The sequence below is a fragment of the Benincasa hispida genome, chromosome 12 (assembly GCF_009727055.1).
Source record: "Benincasa hispida cultivar B227 chromosome 12, ASM972705v1, whole genome shotgun sequence".
Lineage (NCBI taxonomy): Eukaryota > Viridiplantae > Streptophyta > Magnoliopsida > Cucurbitales > Cucurbitaceae > Benincasa > Benincasa hispida.
In genome coordinates this window covers 40,395,945-40,422,411 of record NC_052360.1, presented here as the reverse complement: position 1 = coordinate 40,422,411, position 26,467 = coordinate 40,395,945, and the positions used below count along the sequence as shown (strand labels likewise).

The 26,467-nt window shown below is 37.3% G+C and overlaps 1 long non-coding RNA gene across 1 annotated transcript; it reads left to right on the top strand.

Moving 5' to 3' along the window:
• On the top strand, positions 1-25,890 carry LOC120068576. Its single transcript, XR_005479233.1, has 3 exons — positions 1-424; positions 547-632; positions 25,691-25,890. It is a non-coding gene; the product is annotated as an uncharacterized LOC120068576 (long non-coding RNA).
• Positions 25,891-26,467: the final 577 nt, after the last annotated feature.

Sequence of the window (26,467 nt, the reverse complement as noted above, 5' to 3'; positions counted from 1 at the left end):
ATAATCAGAAAATGAATTCCCTTCTACGGCCAGTACATGCAAAATTTGGAATTCTCACTTATTTCTTCTTTGTTTGTTCTCTTGGGACAACAATGAAGATATTTTGTTAGATCAACCAATTTCTGAAGAAAATCTTGATTTGTTATGAAGAACCAGAGGAGATTAAGAAGTAGAAGAAGAGGGAAAAAAAATGAAAAAAAAGAACACAAAAATCTTTAGTGGTTTAGCCAAGATGCCTATATCCATCGTGCAAAAGGGAGGGTAAACTTTATTGCTTTCAATTTTTGTAAAGATTTTTACAAAGATAAACTAATGTTCTCGTAACTCACTTCTGTTCTTATTTATATGTAGAGATTACAAAGAAGAAGAAAAAAAAAGAGAAGTGAGCTAAATGCGAGCTAGGTTGTTACAACATAAAAACTGGGTAAATTTTCTTTTCCTTTCGAACAATCTCCACAGTTTTCCTTTCCTTCTGAACAATCTCCACCTTTGTAAGCATCAAGCGAATCCTCCAATTTTCTGAGCTGACGTTCTATCCTTTTTCAGGTAACTCGAGCCTGAGGAGTTCGAGACATCGACTGTGCTTGATTTGCAACACGGGTTTAGTCAACATATCAGCTGCATTGTCTGAGGTATATATCTTAATTACCTCGATGTCTCCTTTTTCAATTTCTTCTTTGATGAAGTGATATTTTATATCGATATGTTTTGTCCTAATGTGGAATTGTTGATTTTTAGAGAGGTATATCGTACTTTGATTATCACAGTAGATCCTTGTAGTAGGTTGATTAATTCCAAAATCATTAAGCAAACCTTTCAACCACAAACCCTCTTTTACTGCCACTAATAATGCAATGAACTCTACTTCTATTGTAGATAGAGCCACAACAGATTGTAGGCTTGTCTTCCAGCTTATCAGATTATTTCCCCATAGGAAAATGTATCTTCATAATGAACGTTTTTTATCTAAATCTCCAGTGTAGTTAGCATCTACATAGCCATAAATCTCATCATTCATTGGTTCATTGTGTTTATACAAAATTCTGGCATCTTTAGAATAACATAGATACCTTAGTATCCATCTGATTGCCTCATGATGAAGTTTGCTTGGATTAGACATGTACCTACTGACTAAATTTGTAGCATAGGATAAGTTAAGTCTTGTAGAGATTATTAGGTACATTAGGGATCCCACTACTTGAGAATATGGGATGAATTTCATGAAGTTTATATGTTCCTCATCAGTAGGCTTAGGGTTGTTAGCTGTTGAAGGTTAAAAATGATGTGCTAAAGGTGTCTTTACTGTTTTTACACCACTTATTTTAAATCTGAAGTACTTTGCCACAATAATCTGATTGACTTACATATAGATTAGAATTACTTATGTTTCTAATGATTTCAACCCCTAGAATTCTTCTTGATTCCTCCAAATCTTTCATGTCAAACTCTTCCTTTAGAAGAGTCTAAACTTGTTTAAGGACTTCCTGAGAGCTCCCCGTAAGTAACATATCATCTATATATAGAAGTAGATACACAACATATTTAAAACTCTTGGTGTTAGTATAAACACACCAATCATATGAGCTCTTCATGAATCCTATTTTGGAGACCACCTCATCAAATATGCCATACTAGCACCTAGGGGGCTGCTTAAGACCATAGATTGACTTATTTAATAAGTAAACTAGATCTTCTTCTCCCTTCTTTACATATCCCTGAGGTTGCTTCATGTAGATGGTTTCACTCAAATAACCATGTAGGAAAGCAGTCTTCACATCTAAATGGTCTAACTCCAAGTCCTTTTATACAACTAAGGAGAGGAGTAGTCTAATGGATGTTTATCTTATAACAGGAGAAATCACTTCATTATAATCTATGCCTTCTTTCTACGTGAATTCTTTAGCGATAAGTCTTGCCTTGAAACTAGACTTTTGGATCCCTGGAATCTCTTCATTAAATTTGTAGATCCATTGCATGAAATAGGTTTGTATCCTTTAGATAGAGGTATTAACTTCCAAGTATCATTTAGATTGAGTGACCTCATTGAAGGAAATCGGAAGCAAGATTTCCATGAGCAGCGGAACAAGACTATTCTAAATTATAATCATGAATGAACAATGCATTTACAATCGACTTCAAACAAATAGTTATACAATTAAGATGCAGAAATTACAGCATGAATAACTACAATGCACAAAAAGCAACTCTACGCACATATGAAGATGCGTCTCCACGCTCCGTTGTGTGACCGCTCGAACAATCAGTAGCCTCGAACGCTCGATCTACACGACCACAACATAGCAACGAACACAGCACGAACACTTTGCGCTTCGTCCTCAACGATCTCCTCGGTCACGAACTCCTCCGCAACACAAACGGACTCCACACCACCACGAACGGCCTCTAGAAAACCTCGACGGTGTCGAGTTGAATCTGACACCACCAACAAGGCTACCTTGGTATTCTCGGTGTGAGAATCCAGAGGGTGGGCTTTGTTCGGACTTGGTATGAGGCAGACAAATGGAGGAAATACCGATCACGTACACGACTAAGCAAGTGGGAGATGGCGGAGACCTATCATATAGGTCGATGCCCAATCGTTTAGATAAAGCTATGCAATCGTTTAGTCTATCATTTAGCTCGGTCTGTCGCGTACAGACTCTATATGATCATTTACCTTGGGCCAACGATCGTCTAACAAAACTATGCGATCATTTAGTAAATACTGCACGATCGTTTAACTCTATTCTGCACGATCGTTTAGCCCGTCCAGCCGTCGTTTAGTAAATCCGAATTTACTTGACAACTTCGTGAGTTTCTTTTGCGCGGAGAGAAAACTCAAAAACTTTTTCAAACTTTTGTAAAACCTTGTTTTCAAAATAGGAAAACTATTTTCCTTTTAAATTCACGGTTACCATGATCCAATAACCACTCACTACTTTGGTGATTTAAAAGAAAAAGAATTAATTATCTAATAATTAATATGATTATAAACATAAATGATAACCAACTAATCATACTATATTTATAACCTATAGTTTTCATCTCATGAAACATATAAACCATAGTTCTTTTTCTATTCCATGGTACTTAATGTAAATCTCATTTACATCAATCCTCCACTAGATGTATCTTATACATCATACCGATTATATCATATATATAATCAAAATACCTCTTGTCAATTTAAACATTTCAAATCAACACCAAGAACTGATCCTCAACTGAATCCATTGAGCTACCAAGGGGAACTCATAGACCTGTAGCTCGAAACTCCAATGGTACGTGAATAACTGACTAAACTCTTTAGTCACGGGATCCACCATCAGTTAACTGCCAGGTACTCCACTAAAGATCAACAGCTGAACTCTCCTTATCACAGATATATTATGTGTCCATCTTAACCAATCAGTGTGCGACAACCCTTCACAGATCACTCGTAAGTACAGCTGAGCCAATAACCGTTATGCCCCTGTAGTTATATCTGTCTCCTTAAGTACTACTGATCTCTCTAATGAAAATAATTCATAGTCCTACTATGACTAAGTCTTCTCTTCCAAAGAAAAATTGTGGCCACTATGTTCAAGCCCCGGAATCAGCCCTTAAGAGAAAAATCTCTCTACTTATCCCTTCTTCAGGAAAAGAGTGAATTTCATCTTGTGGATTGAGTTTCCAGCTCCCAGATCAGACAAGTCCCCAAAAAGGTAGGCATGTTGAGTTGGCAATCTGGCCACTCTTACCCATACTAATCAAAGGACCACCTTCAAAGGCAGAAGTTCCCAAAACACTCAGGATTAAGGTCATGTCACCTATGGTCATTTAGGTGAGATGCAAGTCTCTAGTATCAACGGCGTTATATACAGAGTCTAATCATCTCGTGGTCCACGTCTTATACGAACTCTTTGTATAGGACACCCCTGCTCCACGTCTCCACATGAATTGTCAGGATCTACCATTTGTAGTAGTTTACAATACTTGCAAACCTCTACAAAGCGGGCTGTATCCGTAGTGTCACAAGGATCAAGTATCCCACCTTAATCCTTATACTACAGACCTATTAAGGTTATCACTTAAGGCATGATCCACTTGTACATTACATATACATGCTTATGTTCACATAAGATAACCAAGGAGCTTTGTATATTGGATATGAGTAAATGCCAGAATTAAATAACACTTATTTTATTCATTGAACAATGTGTATCTTTACAAAACAACGAGACTCCGGGAGAATTAGGACACCAATTCCAACACTCCTCTCATCATTTATGGCCTCAATCCATTGTCTAGCATCAAGACTATTAGTAGTTTCTTTAAAACTTCTAGGTTCATTGTTGCTTAGTGAAATGGTAGCACTCAAAGCAACACTAGCAAAATCTTATTTAACATATCTAGTAGGGGGCACAACGGTTCTTCTTGTCTTGTCTCTTGTTAATGAATAGTTCTATAGGTTATTTTGTGAATTTTCTTGTTCACTAGTCACATTTTCCTCAGCTTTCACTTTATCTTCACTTTCAAATTCTAAGTTTTGCTGTGAAATAGAGGTTTCAAAGACTTTTTTTGGCTCCACCTCAAACCTTAACTGTTGGCATGGTTGTCGGTTGCTGTTCAGTCAGCATAAACATCTCACTTTCTCTGAACACAACATCCCTGCTATTGGTACATCTCTTCTCAATAGGATGCCATAATCTATAACCTTTAACTCCTGGTGTGAAGCCTAAAAACATACACTTTACAGCATAGGTTTCAGCTTGCCTTAGCTTTGGGGTATATGCCCCACATTCCCAAATATCTTCAAGTGTATTAATTTAAGAGGATGACCAATCCACTTCTCTTCAGGTGTTTCTAGCTCAATAGAGTGGTGTGAACATCTATTTAGGGTATAGATTGTATATGAAACAGCTTCTGCCCAGTATTTCTCAGGTAACAATGCATCTGAAAGCTGACACCTCACCCTTTCAAGCACTATTCTGTTAAGCCTTTCAGCCACCCCATTTTGTTGAGATGTATACCTCATTGTTTTATGTCTTACAATTCCATTTTTTCTGCAAAATAAGTTGAATTCCTCTCCACAAAACTCTAAACCATTGTTAGTTCTCAAATGTTTAATTTGTTTGGAGGTTTGTTTTTCAATTAAGGTTTTCCATTCTTTAAATTTTCCAAAAACTTCATCTTTAGTTTTTAAGAAATATACCCAGATTTTCCTTGAATAACCTCAACAAAAGAAAGAAAATACCTTGCACCACTTAGAGAGGGAGAGTGAGTTGGACCCCATAGGTCAGAGTGCACATACTCTAGAATTTCCTTAGTAGTGTGCTGCTCTTTTGGAAAGTTCTGCCTTGTTGCCTTTCCAAGTATGCAATGCTCACAAAAATGCAAATTATTTCCAACTTCTTTAGAAAGTATGCCCTGTTTTGATTGGACTTGCAGTCCATTCATACTAATGTGTGACAATCTCTTGTGTGATAGTTCATCTTCAGTAAGATCTTCATCTAAAGTAATTAAAGTTGGTTGTGTCATCTGAACATCTTTGATGACATACAACCCATTGATCTTAGTAGCCACAAGTTGAGTCTTTTATAATCTCAAAGGTTCCTCCAATTCCCCTATATTCACACCCTATGGAGTCAAACATCCCCAATGATAGGAGATTTCTCTTTAAAGTAGGAATATGCCTCACATTCCTTATGAGTTTCATTGAGATATCTTTTATCTTTAAGGAAACAGAACTAATCCCAACAGCTTTACATGTGTTGTTATTTCCTATGCAAATCAGTCTTCCATCCCACTTCTTGTAGGTATAGAACCATCCTTTAGATGACATCATATGACTGAGCATCCAGAGTCTATAACCTAATCTTGGGTCTCTATAGAGTTCTGGCTTGCACACTCATCAGTAGCTGCCAAAGCATCCAAGTACATGATGGAATTTTCTCCCACTGCTACCTCTATTTGTTTTCCACTTTTATTCTTTTGGTTCATCTTTCTTTCCAAGGAATAACAATCCTTCTTCACATGTCCCATTTTGTGGCAAAAATGGCACTTGATTTTAGATTTATCTTCATCATTCTGTTTTCCTTTACCAGGGTTCTTTGTCTTCCCTTTTGAAAATAGCCCTTCACCCCCTTATTGTTCTTTCTTGGTCATTTGTAATTCAAGCTGAAATAATAGCTTCTATTGTGATCTCCTATCTTCCTTACTTCATAGCCACCTTAACATCTTTGAATGAATCTGACAATGAATTCAACAAGATGAAAGCTTCATTTTCTTCACCTATATTATCTCCCTTTGACTTGAATTCTAAAGATAATCTCTTGAAATCATTTAGATTTTCTGTTAAGGACTTAGTAATGTCCATTCGATAAGTAAAAAATCTTTCCCTTAGGAAAACCTTGTTTGATAAATCTTTATTGAGATATATCTCATTTAGTTTGTTCCAAAGACTATAGGCAATCTCTTGATCAATTATCCGCCTTAGCACACTGTCAGTAACATTTAAGACTATAGTTCCATAAACATTTACCTCCATAGTCTTTTATATATATATATATATATATATATATATCCTTAGAGTGATGATGCTCGATTTTATGAAGTGAAAATGTGAATGATATGCGATAGTAAAATTGCGTTGTGCACTCAAGTTTCCTCAGCGGAATCCAAGTGTAAATTCCACTGAGTTTCCTGATAAGTTCAGGGTCGAACTCAGAGACTTGTGAAAATAGATTGCGTTGGTAATTTTATGAAAACTTTGCGGTATCCAAATAAATAAATTGTTGGTTTGTTGTTGGTTGCATTAATGAGAAGATAAACAAATGCGGCGGATTTGAGAAAAATTAGTTGTGTGATAGATACACTGAGTATGCGATGAATGGGTTGAGAAGATCTTTAGCTAGCATTACTTGGGAATACGTCAGACTATGTGATCATGCTACAACCATGCACAGAAAGTCATTTTCCAATGCAAATACGATGCTCCTAAGTCTAGGACGTATGTATTGAATGCAAAATTGTCCATAGAGCTTATCCCTAAGTCTCTACTCTTGTATTATGCGATGGTGCAAAATGCATAAAAGCAAGGTGGCCGCATACAATCATATCCTATCTCTAGGATGCATGATGCGTTGATAACAAATAGTGCTTATAACTAAGCTTCTATCTCTTGATTATGCGTTCTAATCTGACTCTCCCGAGCCTAGATTCTAACCTAACCTTCCCAAGCCTAGATCCTGTCCTCAGACTACCCTCCCGAGTATCTCTAATAGACGAATGAAGCATACATAATACAAGATAATCGCATAGAGTGAAGATTCCTTAGTTGTGCTAGCTAAATGCTTCTCAACCCATTCAACTAATTTAGCTACTCATGCGTAAATAACAAAGAGTGAACAGATATAGAGAAATAGATTCCATTTCGATAAATGAGTGGAGTACAAAATAACAATGGAAGTTAAAGGTAGAGAGCCTGGTAGCAATTCCTTGTTGACCGAGGCTTTTACACTGTAATCTATATTCGGTTCTAAAGATGTTCCCGCTTTTGCAGGCGTCGGCCCTCTCTCTGTCCTTGAAGCTTCCGGTGCTCTCCCAAGCTTACCGGAACGATCTATCGGCATAACCTCCTTTCTCTCGCGTCCGCCTTAGAACGAAAGAAAATTATGAACAAGGACATATGAAACATCGAAACAAAGAATGGTGAACCTCTTTTCTGAAGAATGCCTCTGGTATTTATAGAACATCCAAGGTGAACGGCGACTTCTCTCTCATGATTGTACAGATGGGACGACTTTAATTCCTGACTAACGCGTCGAATATTTGTCACTGAAAAGCTGAATGTACTTGTGATCGTTATCGGCTGTCAACTTAATTCGGATTCGACTGTCATCAGCTTTCTGTCCCATCGGGATTAATTAGCCTTTCACCAGATGCGCCCACCATGTTGCGCTGACCAAGTTGCGGCAATCCTTCTCGAGCGAATGTTTGCGATCACAATCATCGCAAAGCCTTGCGGTGAAGTTGCGCTCGACCAATGATTTCCTATGATCGCAATTATTGCATTGTGTCAATGCATATTCTGCATAAAAACACTAAAATCAATTGTTCCTATGCGATGAACGCATGCGACCGCAATATTATGAAATTGATGCTTGATGGATGCAGTTTAACATGTTTTATCAGTGCAATCCGACATTGTTTAAGAACTTAGCACTATGATAACGTGCATTTCTGCCCGTTATCACACCCCCAAATTTAAACAATGTTTGTCCTTAAGCATAAGCTAAAGACTTCCTTTAGCAAGTCAACCACAATGTTCTTTTCTTAGATTTCTCAAGGATACTTCGTTCAAATCCTATATACTAAAGTTTCCTTAAGTCTTGTTCAAACCTCCTCTCAAAATATTTCTAAGACCTAGAGAACGCAAGCTTAACCTTCAAAAAAACTTTACTAACTTCCGAAACTTCGCATGATTTATTTCAAAAAGAAAATTTTCTACCAGGGTGTCAAATGATTTTATCCTCACATATTTCTTGTCATTGTTATAATTTTTTTTTCTTCTGACCTTGCGCTGATCCAAGTGCCTTGCCTTCGTTTTGGCTTACCCCCACGGGTGTCATACGGACATCCAACTACGAGCAATGCATTCTTTCTCAGACTAAACACATACTTATTTGGCAGTGGAGTTGCGGTCATTTATTTATGCATTGACCCTGGTGACTTACTTTCGTTTTAGCTTGCCCCCACATGTGTCATACGGACATCCAACTACGGGTAAGTGTCTTCCACAACTTAACTCTTATCAACATGGGTTTCCTATTGCGTTGACAGTGGAGTTGTTATTCTTAATTTTTTTTTTTTTAAAGAAAATAGCAAGGTCGAAAATAAATACCTCACTCCCAAATTTAAAATGCGGCAATGTCTTCATTGCCAAAAGATTGAAATGAGTCATACGATGTTCTTAGAATGTGTTGTAAAGAGAGTTTGAAAGAAAGCTAGAAAACCTCTAACTTCTAGAAATATTTCATGAGGTGACTATCTTAAAGTTAAGTTGGCCTTAGTATATATGAAAGAAAGATAAGCATATTTTTCATCATTGAAATCATAATTGGCAAAAAGACAGCATGCGGTAACTACTAAATTTATCCGTGACAAATGATTGCGGTAATCAAAGAGGATGCAGTGATAAGACTTTTAAAACTAAAATGTGATGCGATAGCGCAAAATTTGAAATAAAGGATAAGGAAGAATACACTCCCAAATTTGCGCTGTCGCCCGCTTTGTGTATTGACGCATCCATCTTTATGGCAATCTCTCTTCTTTGGATTGTGGTGATGGAGTGAGATAATTTGCTACTTCATGTAACATCTCCACAATCCTGTGCCTTAATCGTTGTAAACGAACAAAGAGAGGGTCAAATGATATTAAACAAAACAACAATTTTGTTTTAGAGATAATAAGAGTAAAATGTAGATAGATAACTAATGATTAAAGTGACGAAGGAATGAGAGTTCAAGAATCAAACAAGGGGTATTCTGGGTCTTTCAGCTTCACGAAGGTCTTTTCTGGCTGGAAATCACCTCCGCAATATGCCTTACTCGCTATCCATTAACCTTGTATGGCTTCCATCCTCAGTGATCAGCTCCACTGCACCATGTGGGAATATTTCTTTAATGATGAAGGGTCCGGACCAGCGTGATTTTAATTTTCTTGGGAAGAGCCGCAGATGTGAGTTGAAGAGTAAGACCTTTTGCCCGACTTGGAGGTTCTTACCACATATGCGTTTGTCATGCCAGCGCTTAGTGTGCTCTTTATAAATCTTCGCATTTTCATATGCGTTAATCCTCCATTCTTCTAGCTCGACCAGTTGCATTTTTCGCGCTTCTCCTGCTTTCTTCAAATCAAAGATCAGCTTCCTTACCGCCTACAGTGCCTTATATTCCAACTCAAAAGGCAAATGACACGCCTTACCAAATACCAACGTATATGAGGACATACCTATGGGTGTTTTAAATGTAGTCCGATATGCCCATAACGCATCATCAAGATTTATTGCCCAACCTGTTTGTGAAGGCCTTACTACCTTCTCAAGTATCAACTTAATTTCTTGATTGGACACTTCCGCCTGGCCATTCGTCTGCGGATGGTATGTGGTGGCCACTTTGTGGAGAATGTTGTATTTGCGCAGCAACTCCTTGATATTATGGTTGACAAAGTGGGATCCTTCATCACTTATGATGGNGCAGCAACTCCTTGATATTATGGTTGACAAAGTGGGATCCTTCATCACTTATGATGGCACAAGGAGTGCCAAAACGAGTGAAAATATGTTTCTTCAGAAACTGGGAGACTACCGCCGCATCACTTGCGGCGCATGTTATTACCTCTACCCACTTGGATACATAATCGACAGCTAATAAAATGTAATGTTTACCATTCAAATGAGAGAATGGTTCCATGAAATCAATCCTCTATATGTCGAACAATTCAAGCTCCAAGATGGTGTTCATTGGCATTGCATGTTTCCATGAAATGTTACCTGTGCGTTGGCACCGATCACACTTCATTGCGTAGTCAGCTGCATCCTTGAACAATGTAGGCCAAAAGAATCCACTCTATAAAACTTTGTCTGCAATGCGCTGCCCACCATATGGTGAGTCGTGACATTGCGATAATATGCGTTGTTGAGTAGAATTTGGTACGCATAATCGAAAAATCTGGTCTGCCCCTCTTTTATACAAATTCGGCTCATCCCAATAATAATATTTGCATTCGTGCTTGAGCTTCTTCTGTTGGTGGTAAGTGTAATCTTCAAAAAATTGCTCACAAACTAAATAATTGACTATGTCTGCATACTAGGGCAATTCTTCAATATGGAACAACTGCTCATCTGGGAACACTGCACTCACCTCAGACTCATTGCGGTCAACCTCAGGATTTTCCAGTCTAGACAAGTGATCCACAACTTGGTTCTCTATCCCCTTCCGGTCAATTATTTCTATGTCAAATTCTTGAAGGAGGAGAACCCATCTGATCAATCTCGGCTTTGTGTTCTTCTTTGTCATTAAGTATTTTATTGTCGAATGATCAGTATGGATGAGTACCTTTGTCCCCAGCAGATATGCTCGAAATTTTTCCAATGCAAAAATTAACGCCAGAAGCTCTTTCTCTATGGTGGTATAATTTGTCTGAGCAGGATTTAATGTTTTACTAGCATATGCGATGGGATGCAAGATTGTTTTTCTCTGTTGCGCTAAAGCTACTCCCATCGCATACCCGCTTGCATCGCACATAATTTCAAAAGGAATTGTCCAGTCAGGTGCAATTAGTACGAGTGCGATAATCAGCGCATCTTTCAAAACTCTGAATGCGTTGAGGCGGTTATTGTCAAACTCAAATTTTCTGTCAGCCTCTAACAACGCACTCAATGGTCGTGTTATTTTCGAAAAATATTTGACAAGGCGTTTGTAAAATCTAGCGTACCCCAAAAAGCTTCGTATTCACGCTTATTGGAGGTGGAAGTTTTTCAATTACTTCGATTTTTGCTTTGTCCACCTCCAACCCATCCCGGGAAACCTTGTGTCCCAACACTATACCCTCCTTTACCATGAAATGGCATTTTTCCCAATTGAACACCAAATTTGTCTCTTCGCATCTCTTCAGTATCTTCTCCAAGTTGGCTAGACAGACTTCGTAGGTGTTCCCATAAACAGAGAAGTCGTCCATAAAGATTTCCACAGAGTCCTCGAGATAATCTGAAAAGATGACCATCATGCACCTTTGGAACGTGCTTGGTGCATTGCAGAGGCCAGACGACATGCGGCGAAAAGCGAAGGTCCCATATGGGCAGGTGAATATGGTCTTGTCTTGATCTTCTGAAGCTATCATAATTTGGTTGTACCCGACATAACCATCCAGAAAGCAATAAAAGTCATTTCTAGCTAGACGGTCTAGCATTTGATCAATGAACGGTAGGGGCAAATGATCTTTCTTTTCCATGCAAATTCATTATTCGGTGATGGTCCTTTGGTATTAATTCATTGTTTTCATTTGGGACTACCATCATGCCGCCCTTTTTCGGCACACACTGCATGGGGTTGACCCACGTGCTATCTGCTATAGGATAGATGATGCCTGCATCTAACCATTTAATGATCTCCTTTTTTATGACCTCTTTCATCGTAGGGTTGAGTCTGCATTGACGTTCAATCATTGCTTTGTGGTCCTCTTCAAGACGAATGCAGTGCATACAGTACGCAGGGTTAATTCCTCTAATGTCGGCAAGCGTCCAGCTAATTGCTCGCACATGCTTCCTTAGAATGCTCATTAACGCATTCTTCTGGTCTTCGTTGAGCGCAGAGGAAATGATAACAGGCAACTTCTCATTCTGCCCCAAAAATGCGTACTTCAAATGGGCCGATAGGGTCTTTAATTCCAGTGTTGGTGGTTCTACTAGAGAAGGTTGCGTTATTTTTCTTTCTTCTTTTTATGTTGGCTCTTCTTCTTGATTTGCGATCATTTCTTCTTCCTTGTTTGTTTTTGTTATGATCGCATTACAGGCAGCAACGGATGCGCTAGCATCCTCTTCTTCATTTTCTTCATCAAACTTTTCTTCTTCAATCGCATTCTGGTCATCATTTAAGTCATGCAGGTCTTCTTCATCCGAAAACTTCATGGCACAAATTATGTTACACTTGAGCTTCTGTCGATTGATTCTCAAAGTGATCTCCCCTTTATGCACATAAATTTTAGCACGACCCGTTGATAGAAAAGGTCGCCCCATAATGATGGACACATCTTTGTCGGTCTCATAGTCCAAAATGATGAAGTCGGCTAGTAGGATAAATTTGTCAATAATAATCAGCACATCCTTCACCATTCCCTCTGGATGCACCTGTCACACCCCGCCCCAGACAACTCTCTGAGCCTGGGAGAGGGCGTGACTGACAGCAGTTATCAACCCTTTTATTAACACTTACTGCCTAATAACTCTTGCGAAAAAACTCTGATACCAATGAACAAATTCATATACAATGGACTGATTAAGTAGGCCCATTTTATATTACAACAATGTAATGTTCATACAACTCCAAGACTTAACTACAAAGTTTACAACAACAACTGTAAAACCCTCTGGAAGTGTAACTGTGGCTTGTGGCAGACCTTGACCTTAACAGCACCCTGGAACTCCTCACCTTTTGCTACCTGGGAAGAAAAAACATGAAATAATAGAATGAGCTTCACAAAGCTCAGTGAGTGGTAAGCAACTTCTAGAGTCTATTTCAACTCATAAATAACAAGCATATCACAAATACGAGGTTACAATGAAACCTCAACCTTAAACGAGTCTGGCCTCAACTTTTATCTACGCACACGGTAGATAGCTAAACTGATAACTAACTAGAATGAGTATGTTGTCTACCTACACACATGGTAGATGTTTAACATATAATATCATAACCAAAACATCAGCCTATGTTCACATAGCTCTTCCTATCATGGGCTCAGAAACTAGGCCCGTCAACCCTCTGACCATCCCATTTCAAGGATTTTCTATCCCACAGGCTCAGGCACTAGACTCCTCAGTCCCCTGACCATCCTGTAAGGATTCACTCTAGGCTCAGGTTCTAGGTCCTTAGACCCCCTGACTATCCCATTTCGAGGATTCTCTATCTCACAGGCTCATGCACTAGACTTCTCGTGTCCCCTGACCATTCCATGAGGTTTTTCTTACGGGCTTAGGAACTAGGTCTATTGACCCCCTGACCCTCCCGATCACATAATCTCATTCTCATGCTAGATACTCATTCATAACCTAAGCATATACAATTTACTCTAAAAGATATTCTTTAAGACTTAAAGGAAAGTACCACTCACCTTAGTCGTTTAGGAACTTTTCTCTCTAGAAGTTCCTTGATCTTCTCGGGCTCCTCTTTTGAACCATAAATTCCAGATTCAGCTTAAAGCTTAAATTACTCATAGTTCTAGGCTTTATCTCGAGTTACTTACTTCTACAAATATTCTCTAAAATTTCTCAGGAAGCTCATCTCAAAATCTTAGCTCATAACTTCTCGTGGTTTGGCCGGAAACATCAAAACATCAAGACTGGCCTAGGTTACCCGACAGCTTGACCCCTCGGCCTTGTCTTCCTATTCCAGCCCGATTCCTTGGAAATTATTCTCCGGCAGCCCCACCATGAATACTATACTCTTTTAGATTTCAAATGAATTTCGAATCACATCACGCACAAGTATTCTGGGAGAACTCCGCTTCCTAAGTTAATGCTACTTTCTGACCTTTCTGTCCGACAGCATCTCCCCTCTTGGAATCTCTTGACCAACGCATGGTTTTACCATCAACGCATAGCCTCCTCCCAATACACTCTTCTTTATGTCCTTTGAAGAGAATTGAGTTCTCATCTGAAGTCCTTGGCCCTACTTATAGGCGTCCAAGGTTGCTCTAAGGCTGACACCTCCTATTTGGCCGCATGTCCAAGTGTCTCTTCCTTAAACCATCAACGCAACTTTGGGTGTCCTTCTTCTACATAGCCAACGCATGGGGCTTAATTTTGCATGTCTCCTCATGCACCCACCTCAAATCCTTAAGGCTTAAGACTCCTTTCTAGCAAGACACATGTCTGATGACGTCCTCCGTATGAGCTCATCCTTCATATGCGTCCACAAACCCTTGGATGTTCAACACATAGTATGCCATCAGCGCATAGTTGGCCATCAACGCATAGTCTATAATAAATGCATAGTGTAATCATTAACACATAGTGGGTCATCAACGCATAGCAACCCTTGGTTTTCAACAAGGCACCATCGCATCTTCTACAACGCAACCCAACTCACTTAGTCATCGCAAGCCTTAACAACCACAAGAGGCAACCACCATGCGTCCAACCTAGCTCATCGCATGGCCTATGTCCAACGTATCCATCATGCATGCCATTGTCAACTTTCAATGCATAGCATGGTCGCATGGCCTCGACGTATAGGACGGTTGCTTAGCATCAGCGCATAGCTCGCTCGCCATCAACGCATAGGTCGCTCGACAGCATCGACGCATGGGTTGCTCAGTCGCATCGACGCATAGGTCACTCGGCTGGTCCAATGCGTCCATCGGGGCCAACGCGACCCTCGCATGTCCTCGAGCCCTTGTCTACCCTTTGCACGGCCCGCCCTCGTGCCATACCAACCCATCACCCTCAGCTGCCTTCATTCAGTCGTATGGACACATACCATCGTGTCCAACGCATCCACCGTATCCAACGCATCCATCATCCAATGCATCCAACGCATCCATCATTCAACGCATCCAATGCATGGGTTAGAGGCAATGCCTCTTGCCAATACTTCGGCCAATCATGCGTCCAACCTTACAAATGCATGGTTGCCTTTTCAAAATTATGCATTAATATGTTCTCCTAACTCTTAACGCATGGGTTCTTTTTGACCTTACACTTAGCCAAATTTCATCAATAAAAGCTTAACTCAAAGCTATTCAAGGAAAATCTACTCAACACTTAGAAATTTCCTTCACTTCAAACATAGGATTTAACTTCCACTTAGTTAATTCCTTTCAAACACTGCTTAAGTAAGAAAAATGGAAATCCGGTTTCACAGCACAGAGATCTATCAGCCAGTTGGAGAGTCACTGTTATGGGCACAAGTTGCCCCACGTTTAGCTATCTAAAGATTAGACAGAGGCATCAAATTTATGTTGGCTCCCAGGTCACATAGGGCTTGCCCGATGTACAATCCCTTCTATGGAGCCAAGGGATGGTAATGCTCCAGGGATCGCTCATCTTCGATGGAAATTATTGATTTGGAACTTTATGTTAACGCCACCATGGCAAACTTACAGCTCCCCTCTTTTTAGTTACCATATCATTTCAGAACCTTTGTGTAGGCAGGAATTTCCTCAATCGCTTCACTAAAAGGAATATTAAACATGTAATTGCTTTAATATAGATAGGAAGCGTTTTGTACTGTACCTGTTCGTTCTTTTTTCTCTCCTTAGTCTCTACGGGAAAGGGGGTAATTACACTTTCACAGTTCAACGTCTCAGTTGGCTTGAGGTTGACGCAACCTCTGGTTCTACTGCTTTTTTTTTCTCTTTCTTCTTCTTGCGTCACCACGACTTCCAGATTCTGCCGCAATGGGAGCTGTCCGACTTAAGCTCCTTCTTTCTCCTTCCACAGTCTTTCCACTTCGCAATGTCACAACCTGACATTGCTCTTTACCTGATCCCCCCGGGTTGTGTGGAAGTTCAGTTAAACTCGGTAAAGCCCCTTGCGGTCTACTCTTCAGCTCACTCGCAATCTAACCCATCTGTAATTCTTGATTGCGAATGGACGTAGCCTGACTTTGAAGCACGGTTTCGTTTTTCTCTATGTATTGCTTCAATAGGCTTTCCAAAGAAGAGGATTGCAGTGGTTTGTGAGCTATTTGCTTGATTGTCGTTTGATCGTTGTTGTGTGGGAAGAATCCTGGGCTCTTCTTTTTACACCACGGATTGGAAATTCTGTTTGCTGATTCTTCCAAGCAAAATTCGGGTGGTTTCTCCACCTGGGGTTGTAGGTTTCGAAAAGGGATTATTTTTTACAGGTAAACAGATTGTGGATTTTGCGGGCAATCTTCCATCGTATGCCCATCACCGCAAGTCGCACACCTTGCGGTGTTTTGACTGATTGTGTTTGAATTTACCCGGTTTTGCGGTGTTGGGCTGCTGAATCGCAATTCCCTAGATTAAGTTCATCATTGTGGTCATCTGGTTTTGTAGTGAAACAATAGCACCATTACTTGCGTCATTGTCTTTGAGTCTCAATCTTTGGTCATCTCTCTCCAATCTTCACGGTTCTTAGAGATGCGATCCAAGATATTCTTCACCTCGTCATACGTTTTTATCAAGCAGACCACCAACGGCTGCCGCATTCGCAGCAGTCTACAAACAGCAGGATTCAAACCAATGATAAAAAAGTTTCCCTTCTGGAGGCAGTCCTGGCAACCCATTGTATGGACAATCCCTGACCACCCTCTTAAATACCTCGCCCAGGACGCTGAGCAGTTTCGTCCATGTCTTTGTTCAAAATTTGTAATTGATTTTCCTTCGTCTGGCAATTCTCAGTAGGTGGAAAAGTATTTTCTTCATAAACTTTCTCCAGGGGAGGGGGGCGACCTGTTCCCAAGAAGTGATCTCTCCTAACTCGAGGGATATGCCATTCTTCAGCCTGAATCACAGTCAGAGAGAAAATGGGAATAAAGTTAGTCGAACTTGCTTCGACAGTAAGATGTTCAAGGAACATAAAAATATTGCAAATTTCAATAAACTTCGGAGGTGGAGGCGTGGGGGTCCTGCCACGCCCTTCCTTCCGAATTATCCTGGGCAGTCTAGATCATCTCAGCAATCAACCCGGCTTCATTTCGAATTGGCTTCGTCGAGGGCAAGGCTCATGATTCCTCTGGAGAGAAATCAAGAGGTTTGGCGATTGCATAGTCCTAATCGGATCTATTGCGATCGTTTGCCAGTAGAATTGGATTCGTCATGACATTGTTATCATTTGGTGCTCCATTTTCAGGCTGCTCCGCCATATCTTCTTTATCTGATAGTGGTTGTTGTTGGCGGTCTCCCAGTCTCCATCTAAACGTTCTCTCAATCTCCAGGTCGTAATTCGCTAGAGATTGAGAGTCTGCAAAGAAATCAGAAAAATTACCGTTAGCACTCTATTTTGCCGAAGTCCCCGGCAACGATGCCAAAAACTTGATGCTCGATTTTATGAAGTGGAAATGTGGATGATATGCGATGGTGAAATTGCATTGTGCACTCAAGTTTCCTCAGCAAAATCCAAGTATAAATTCCACTGAGTTTCCTGGTAAGTCCAGGGTTGAACTCAGGGACTTGTGAAAATAGATTGCGTTGGTAATTTTTATGAAATCTTTGCGGTATCCAAATAAATAAATTTTTGGTTTGTTGTTGGTTGCGTTATTGAGAAGATAAACAAATGCGGCTAATTTGAGAAAAGTCAGTTGTGTGATAGGTGCACTGAGTATGCGATGAACGGGTTGAGAAGATCTTTAGCTAGCGTTACTTGAGAATGTGTCAGACTATGCGATCATGCTACAACCATGCACAACAAGTCATTTTCCAATGCAAATGTGATGCTTCTAAGTCTAGGACGCATGTGTTGAATGCAAAAGTGTCCATAGAGCTTATCCCTAAGTCTCTACTCTTATCCTATGTGATGATGCAAAATGCATAAAAGCAAGGTGACCACATACAATCATATCCTATCAACCACATACAATCATATCCTATCTCTAGGATGCATGCGATGCGTTGATAACAAATAGTGCTTATTCCTAAGCTCCTATCTCTTGATTATGCATTCTAATCTGACTCTCCTGAGCCTAGATTCTAACCTGACCTTCCCAAGCCTAGATCCTGTCCTCAGACTACCCTTCCGATCTCTAATGGACGAATGAAGCATACATAATACAAGATAATCGCATAGAGTGAAGATTACCTAGTTATGCTAGCTAAATACTTCTCAACCCATTCAACTAATTTAGCTACTCATGTGTAAATAACAAAGAGTGAACATATATAGAGAAATAGATTCCATTTCGATAAATGAATGGAGTACAAAATAAAAATGGAAGTTAAAGGTAGAGAGCCTGGTAACAACTCCTTGCTGACCGAGGCTTTTACACTATAATCTCTATTTGGTTCTAAAGATGTTCCTGCTTCTGCAGGCGTCGACCCTCTCTCTGTCCTTGAAGCTTTTGGTACTCTCCCAAGCTTATCGGAATGATCTATCGGCACAACCTCCTCTCTCTCGCATCCGCCTTAAAACGATAGAAAACTATGATCAAGGACGTATGAAACTTCGAACTAAAGAATGGTGAACCTCTTTTTTGAAGAATGCCTCTAGTATTTATAGAACATCCAAGGTGAACGACGGCTTCTCTCTCATGATTGTACAGATGGGACGGCTTTAATTCCTAACTGATGTGCCGAATATTTGTCATCGAAAAGCTGAATGTACTTATGATCATTATCGACTGTCAACTTAATTCAGATACGACTGTCATCAGCTTTCTATCCCATCGCGATTAATTAGCCTTTCACCAGATGCGCTCACCATGTTGCATCGATCAAGTTGCAGCAATCCTTCTCGAGCGAATGTTTGCGAACACAATCATTGCAAAGCCTTATGGTGAAGTTGCGCTCGACTAATGATTTCCTATGATCGCAATTATTGCATTGTGTCAATGCATATTCTGCATAAAAACACTAAAATCAATTGTTCCTATGCGATGAACGCATGTGACCGCAATATTATGAAATTGATGCTTGATTGATGCAGTTTAACATGTTTTATCAGTGCAATCCGACATTGTTTAAGAACTTAGCACTATGATAACATGCATTTCTGCTCGTTATCAGGTGATTGGAATCTTTATAGGATATGAGATGGCCAAAAGAGCCTTCTGCTATCCAAGAACTGCTTTAATTTTTGCCTTCCACAACTCAAAGTCTAATCTTCCATCAAAATTTTCAATTTCAACTCTTGTTGCAGTCATTCTTAAGCCTCAAGATTTATGATCTATGAATCTTGATCTTCAAGAATCTGAATCTTGGTCTATTCTTGGACTATGCTAAGCTATGATACCACTTGTTGAAAACTTATAGCCTAAAATTGTTGGCCCAAAGAAATTTTTGTGAAGAAAACACTATCACATAGCTCTCTTTTCTTCCACACACGTGGATATCACTTAGAAAGAAGATAATCAGAAAATGAATTCCCTTCTACTGCCAGTACATGCAAAATATGGAATTCTCACCAATTTCCTCTTTGTTTATTCTCTTAGGACAACGATGAAGATATTTTGTTAGATTAACCAATTTTTAAAAGAAAACCTTGATTTGTTATGAAGAACCAAAGGAGATTAAGAAGCAGAAGAAGAAGAGCAAAAAAAGGAACATAGAAATCTTAAGTGTTTCGACCAAGATGCCTACATCCACTATGCAAAAGGGAGGATAAACTTCATTGCTTTCAATTTTTGTAGAGATTTTTACAAAGATGAACTTATGTTCTCATAACTTATTTCTATTCTTATTTATATGTAGAGATTACAAAAAAAAAAAAAAAAAAAAAAAAAAATGTAAGTTGAATGTGAGCTAGGTGGTTACAACAGAAAAACTAGGTAAGTTTTCCCATCTTTCTTAACACATTTAAAACACCAAAGATCAACAAATCGGAATATCAAGAAGCTGGCAACAGGTCCACATTGCTGAACATAAACTTTGGCAAAGCCATGACCATCCGATCCTGCAAGTCACGAAGAACAATGTTAAATCCCTTCAATTTAGAACCAAGCTACATGATGCGTCAACATTGAGTTTGACATCTAACATATTGTAATTTAATTAGTTTTATATTCTAACATTTATTGTTTCTTTTTATTCTAATTAATATTCTATTATAAGTAGAGGTGAAAGTCGGTTTTGGAGCTAACTAAGAACCAAACTAACACGATCGGTTTTATATAGAAGGGATTTAAATCAATTTCCAATAAAGAACAAAATCAATGGACTGGTTTTATTTGGATAAATCGATTCTTGGTTTTTAACCTTTTTTCGTCTAATTTTTTAATTTCGTTTCTGCTTTTGTTTTGAATCGATCATTTTTTATATTTTTAAATTAAGATTGGGCCTATTTCTTTTTTATATATATTGAAATTGGACATTTTTGTTTTCTCTTGATATTTTTCTAAAGAACAAACATATACATGCACCATAATAATGAGTCTTTTTTTCTAAATAACAAATAATAAGTCTTTTGTCTTGAAACATTTGTATATACATGCACCATAATAATTAAAACACTGAAATACCCAATGTTAGAGTTTATTTTTAATAAATATATATACCATCTATTCGATTTAGTTTTGATTAGTTTTTTCAGTAAAACCCGATTCGAAACAATCATTTTTAGTTTTTTTCCAATGCAAATCAAACAAACACGTTGAGTTAGTTCTTTTTTTTCGATTTTTTGTCACATTCCTAGTTTTTAGTTTTAAAATTAAATTTAACTTCTCCCTTATTTCAATCTTCCTCTTATTGATACTCTCTCTTAGGGGGTTTATAAGGCCTCCAAATTGAGTTGGGTGGAATGCGTTATTATAGCCCACACAATGTTTGGGTCCCCTATTATTATAGTTCACGATTACAATTTTTTTAATCCACAGTTAGCTACAATGAGAACTATTTGGACTCTATTTAACTTGAGTGAACACTATTTGGAGACTCTCTTTAACTAAATTGAACCTTTTTTTTTCCATGATGAACATGTTGGGAAAAACTTCCCACTTCTACTGCAGGAACAAGTAGAAAGTAACATAGAAATTAAAAGAAAGCAATAAACTTGGAAACATAAGAATTTACGTGGAAAACTCCCGACTCAGAGAAAAACCACGACCTACCAAAAAGAAATCCACTATGTAAAAAATTGTTACAATCGCACAAGACAACTCTTTCCTCCAATCCCAATTACAATAGCACTCTCTCAAAGCTTTTGACTGCTCATACCTTTTTTCCTACTCTTAAACTAGAGAATACAAAAGGAATTTAATTAGAGTTAGCACACTAAGCTTAAAGTGTTTCTAACTAGGACGACCGGAAACCAAAGGCATGGATTCTTTTTATAGGCTTAGAGCCCATGACTTTCCTAAACTTTTTTTTATGTAGGACAAGGCCATGACTTTCCTAAACCTTTTCAATGTAGGACGAACTCATGACTTTCCTAAATCTTTTTGATGTGGGAAAACTGCACTTCTAATATTTTTCCGAAAACCTAATAAATTCCACCTTGGCAGGATATTTGAAGAATCCACAACTTCTGCAACATCCATTATCTTCACCGACAATCATAATTCTCATCTCATTGAATTATAACCTACTTTACCATAAAAAGTAGACCACTTGGAATACCACCTCATAAGTTTTTCCTTTTTCGTCACTTGTAGATAAACCATGTTGATATTTATAGTGCAACTTCGACCTACTCGACTCACCTGGAAGTTCTTCAACTATCGACACAACTTCCACCACACACTTTGCATATCCGCCAAGTCAATGCCCGTGTGCAAACTTGTGGAACCATTAATATCACATCCTCTATCATGGTAAAGTGAACATACCATGATGCAAACTTGTGGAACCATTAACATCACATCCTCTATCATGGTAAAGTGAACATACCATGAGGATGAATATTTTCTGGCTTCAATGGAAGAGATTGTCATCTTTCTTGACGAAGGAGACAATGTTAGCATCCGACTCAGAGCTTTTTGACGAACTTGCTCTCTTAAAACAATCATTTTTCATGTGTCCAAACTGTCCACATTCCCAGTAAACTTTTTTATGCATGAACTCTTTCTTCTTTTTTCACTTGTTGGTTACAGTACTGAATCCTCTTGTGAAGTACGTCCTTCATTATTCAGTCTTCTTTCCTCAAACAAAAGTTTACTGGCAACCTCAACAAACACTAAAGTTTCCTTGCCATACATTAAGATTGGTTTCATGTGTTCATAAGAAAGAGGAAATGACTATACGAGTTGGAGTGCCTTATCTTCATCTTCTATCTTCACTCCTATCATCTCCAGCTTAGAAACAATGTTATTGAGAATAGCTAGATGATCTGATATTTTTGTACCTTTTACCATTCGCAATGTATGAAACTACTCCTTCAGGTACAACCGATTTGAGATGCTTTTTGCCCAATACATTGCTTCAAGCTTCTCCCAAAATTCTTTGGTTGCTGAAATTTCATGCACATTTGCAAGAACATTCTTTACCAAATTTAGCATGATTGTACTTGCAGCTCTCAAATCTATCTCCTCCCAATCTTCATCACTCATGTTAGATGTCTTAAAACCTTTATTAGATACACCGCTAGACTCTCCTAGACCACCATCACCGTTTAACTCTTTAAAAGCACCACTGTCTGGTCTTCCCTTCAAGGCCTTGTGTAACCCAGCTTGTATCAACACATCCTTGACTTGCTCTTGTCACAAGTTGAAGTTGTTCCTTCCATCAAATTTCTCCACATAAAACTTTACCGAACTTATAAAGTTTCACATATTTACTTCTTTTCCTAGCAAAACATCAAATAGTGAACAATTCACACTATTCACAAACACCTCAGCCTATTTCAAGAATTATTTTCTGATGTGGAAGCTCAGACAATGCTGCAACCACAAAGCATACTTAGAAATTCAAGAAACTCCGAACCTAATGCTCTAATACCACTTGTTGGGAAGAACTTCTCACTTTTACCACAGAAATAAACAAAAAAAAAAATAATAGAAAAATTAAAATAAAGCAAGAAAATTGGAACACACAAGAATTTACGTGGAGAACTCCCAACTTGGAGAAAAATCACGACCTACCAGAAAGAAATCCACTATGTGAAAAATTGTTATAATCACACAAAACAATTCCCTCCTCCGATCCCAATTACGATAGCACTTTCTCAAAGCTTTTGACTGCTCACACTTTTTTTTACGCTCTTAACTAGAGAATACGAAAGGAGTTTAATTAGAGTTAGTATACTAAACTTAAAGTGTTTCTAACTGGATGACTGAAAACCAAAGACATAGACTCCTTTTATAGGCTTAGAGCCTATGATTTTTTTTAATCTTTTTTATGTAAGATAAACACATGACTTTCCTAAACCTTTTCAATGTAGGAAAAACCCATGACTTTCCTAAATCTTTTTTATGTAGGAAAACTACACTTTTAATATTTTGCCAAAAAACCAACAAAACATTTGTATAATTTTTGTTTAATTTCTATATGTTCAAATACATAGAAATATATTCACATTATTTTGAATGATTTTCTATTTTCACTTAAATATAAAATAATATAGAACTGTTAAATTACAAAGTAATGTTTTCTTAAATTAAAATATAAAAATGTAATTACAAAAAAAAGAATTAAAATTTTCAACTTTGATTGGTTAAAAAAAAAATGAAGCATAAAAAATGTGATCAAAATCATTTTTTAAATTAAAGTATAAAAATGTAATTATAAAAGAAAATTGAAATATTAATGGAAAATGGACTAAGATAATCTACACTCAATACATACTAAGGATAATTTGCATCTCATATACGTAATATTATAATTCAAACTAAAATGATATATACCTCAAGCCCATATTATTATAACTCAACTAGTTTAGTTTGCACCCAAGAAATAGTATGCATCTAAAACATAGATTATAATAACTCACTTATTGACTATAAATATAATAATGTTTCAAACAACCCCTTAACCTTTATGTTTACTTTTCTTATTTTTTTCTCTCTAAAACCATGTTTTTATTTGTGTCTTAGGTCCTCTCTAACCGCTTTTCTTTTTCCAAACAATTTATCTATCTTTCATTCGGCACATTATTGAGCTATTCGTATTTTTTTCTCTCATCTTTCTCCCCGAACTTTTGTTTCCTATACGCTGATCTACATATATATTTTGTTTTCTCTAGCATCCTAATGTTTCCCTTTTCAAAAACCAAGTTAAATTTTTAAATGTTACTTTTTATTTTTTTTTTTATTTACTTATTAGAAACATATTTTATTTTTAAATTTATTAGAAATTCGAGAGTTTCTCTACAGAAAACTATGAAAATAAAATTTAAAAATAGAAAATCTTGTCAAACGAATCATAATTATCCATCATTATATATGTTTTTTAAAAAAAAAATAAAAACAGAAAATAGAACAACAATAATAAAAGTATTCAACCGGCCTAACTAAGTCACAAGATTGCACGAACAAATTATAATCATGTATTCTTTTTTTTTTCTAATACATGAGTCGCCATTTGGGTTTAAGACTTTTCTCCAATTTGGTAGCTTTTTATTAAAATAATAATAATAAGAAGAAGAAAGGGTTGGTCAGGTTACTTCTATATATTAAATTAAATTATATTGACTCTTTTTTTTTTTTTCGATGCATAAATTAAACTGAGGGAAAATCTGAATATTTATCGTGTCATACCTTAGAATAGCCACTGTCTAAATTTTTTATCATGTACATAAATTTAAAACATTTTGAACCATTTCTTATAGTAGTTGAAGGTTTTGCTCTTCACGTTTATGTTACATTTTTTAAATTGGTTATTTTAAATGTGCACGATTATAATTTATTTTATTTTTTTTTTCAAAATTATACATTTATAAACGTGGAGTAGAGATTTTTTCATTGATTGTAACAATTTCAATGACAGCTAAGACCTTTCACAATTTTATATAAAACTAAAAGTTTAGTGTGTGAACTTTTAAAATTTATATTTTTATATAGTTACTTTAAAAAAATATTTCTACATAAAAGGGCTTAAACAAAGATATATACTTTGTTAATGTCTTTAACATTTCATTTTTTACAAAAAGAAAAAAATTTATTGGTCTCCCTATTTTCACTAATAGCAGTAGCTATTTACAATTTAGCCTTCATCTACGTTATATATATATATATATATATATATATTATTTTTTATTTATTTCTATGTGCTTCCTGCATACTTCTCTCCCCTAATAATATATTTCATATATTCTCTCCCCCATAATTCACACACATTTCTTCCTCTTCCATCTCTTTTCTCCTTTCGGCGATGTGAGTTGTAGGCAGTAGACGACGGCGTAGAGTGAATTGATGGCTCGGCACGAGGTGACACGAACGACGTGGGATAAATCGATGATGCGGACGGTGTGGAGTGAATTGACGGTGACGGGTTGAGCAGATTCGATCGATGGCACGACGAGGCGAGCAAATCCGATCGACGACGACGGGGAGAGAGATCCATAGTGACCATGGCTAAAGAAGAAGAGATGAAGATGGAGGGTTATGTATTATAAACCCTCATATAAAGATGTATTTTATTTTTTTCCTATTTTTATATATACTGTGATATACATGTATTTTTTTTTAGCTTTTCTAGAAAATTTGATATATATTGTAGTATATGTATTCGTTTATTTAATATAAACGAGTACTTTATTTATTTAGACTTATTGTATTATCATATATATACTATGGTGTAAATGAAATTTATAAATATTTATGTACTATGGTATATTTCATATATTGGTTTATACTGTGATTTATGTCCAGCATTGAGTCAATCTCTAATTTATAAACTGTAGTATATTTCATATACTGGTTAAAATATTTTCAAATACCTAACAAAATGTTCTTAGGTATATTTAAAATAATCATGAATCCATCAAAATGTTTTAAGATATATTTAAAATAACAATTAATCCGTAAAAAAAAACCCCAATATATTGATATATACAAATAAACAACGAAAAATATTACATGTACAAATGAACAAACAATGAAATATTTCACATAATAACAAAAATCAACATGAAAAACGAAATGGAAATAAAATCATATTA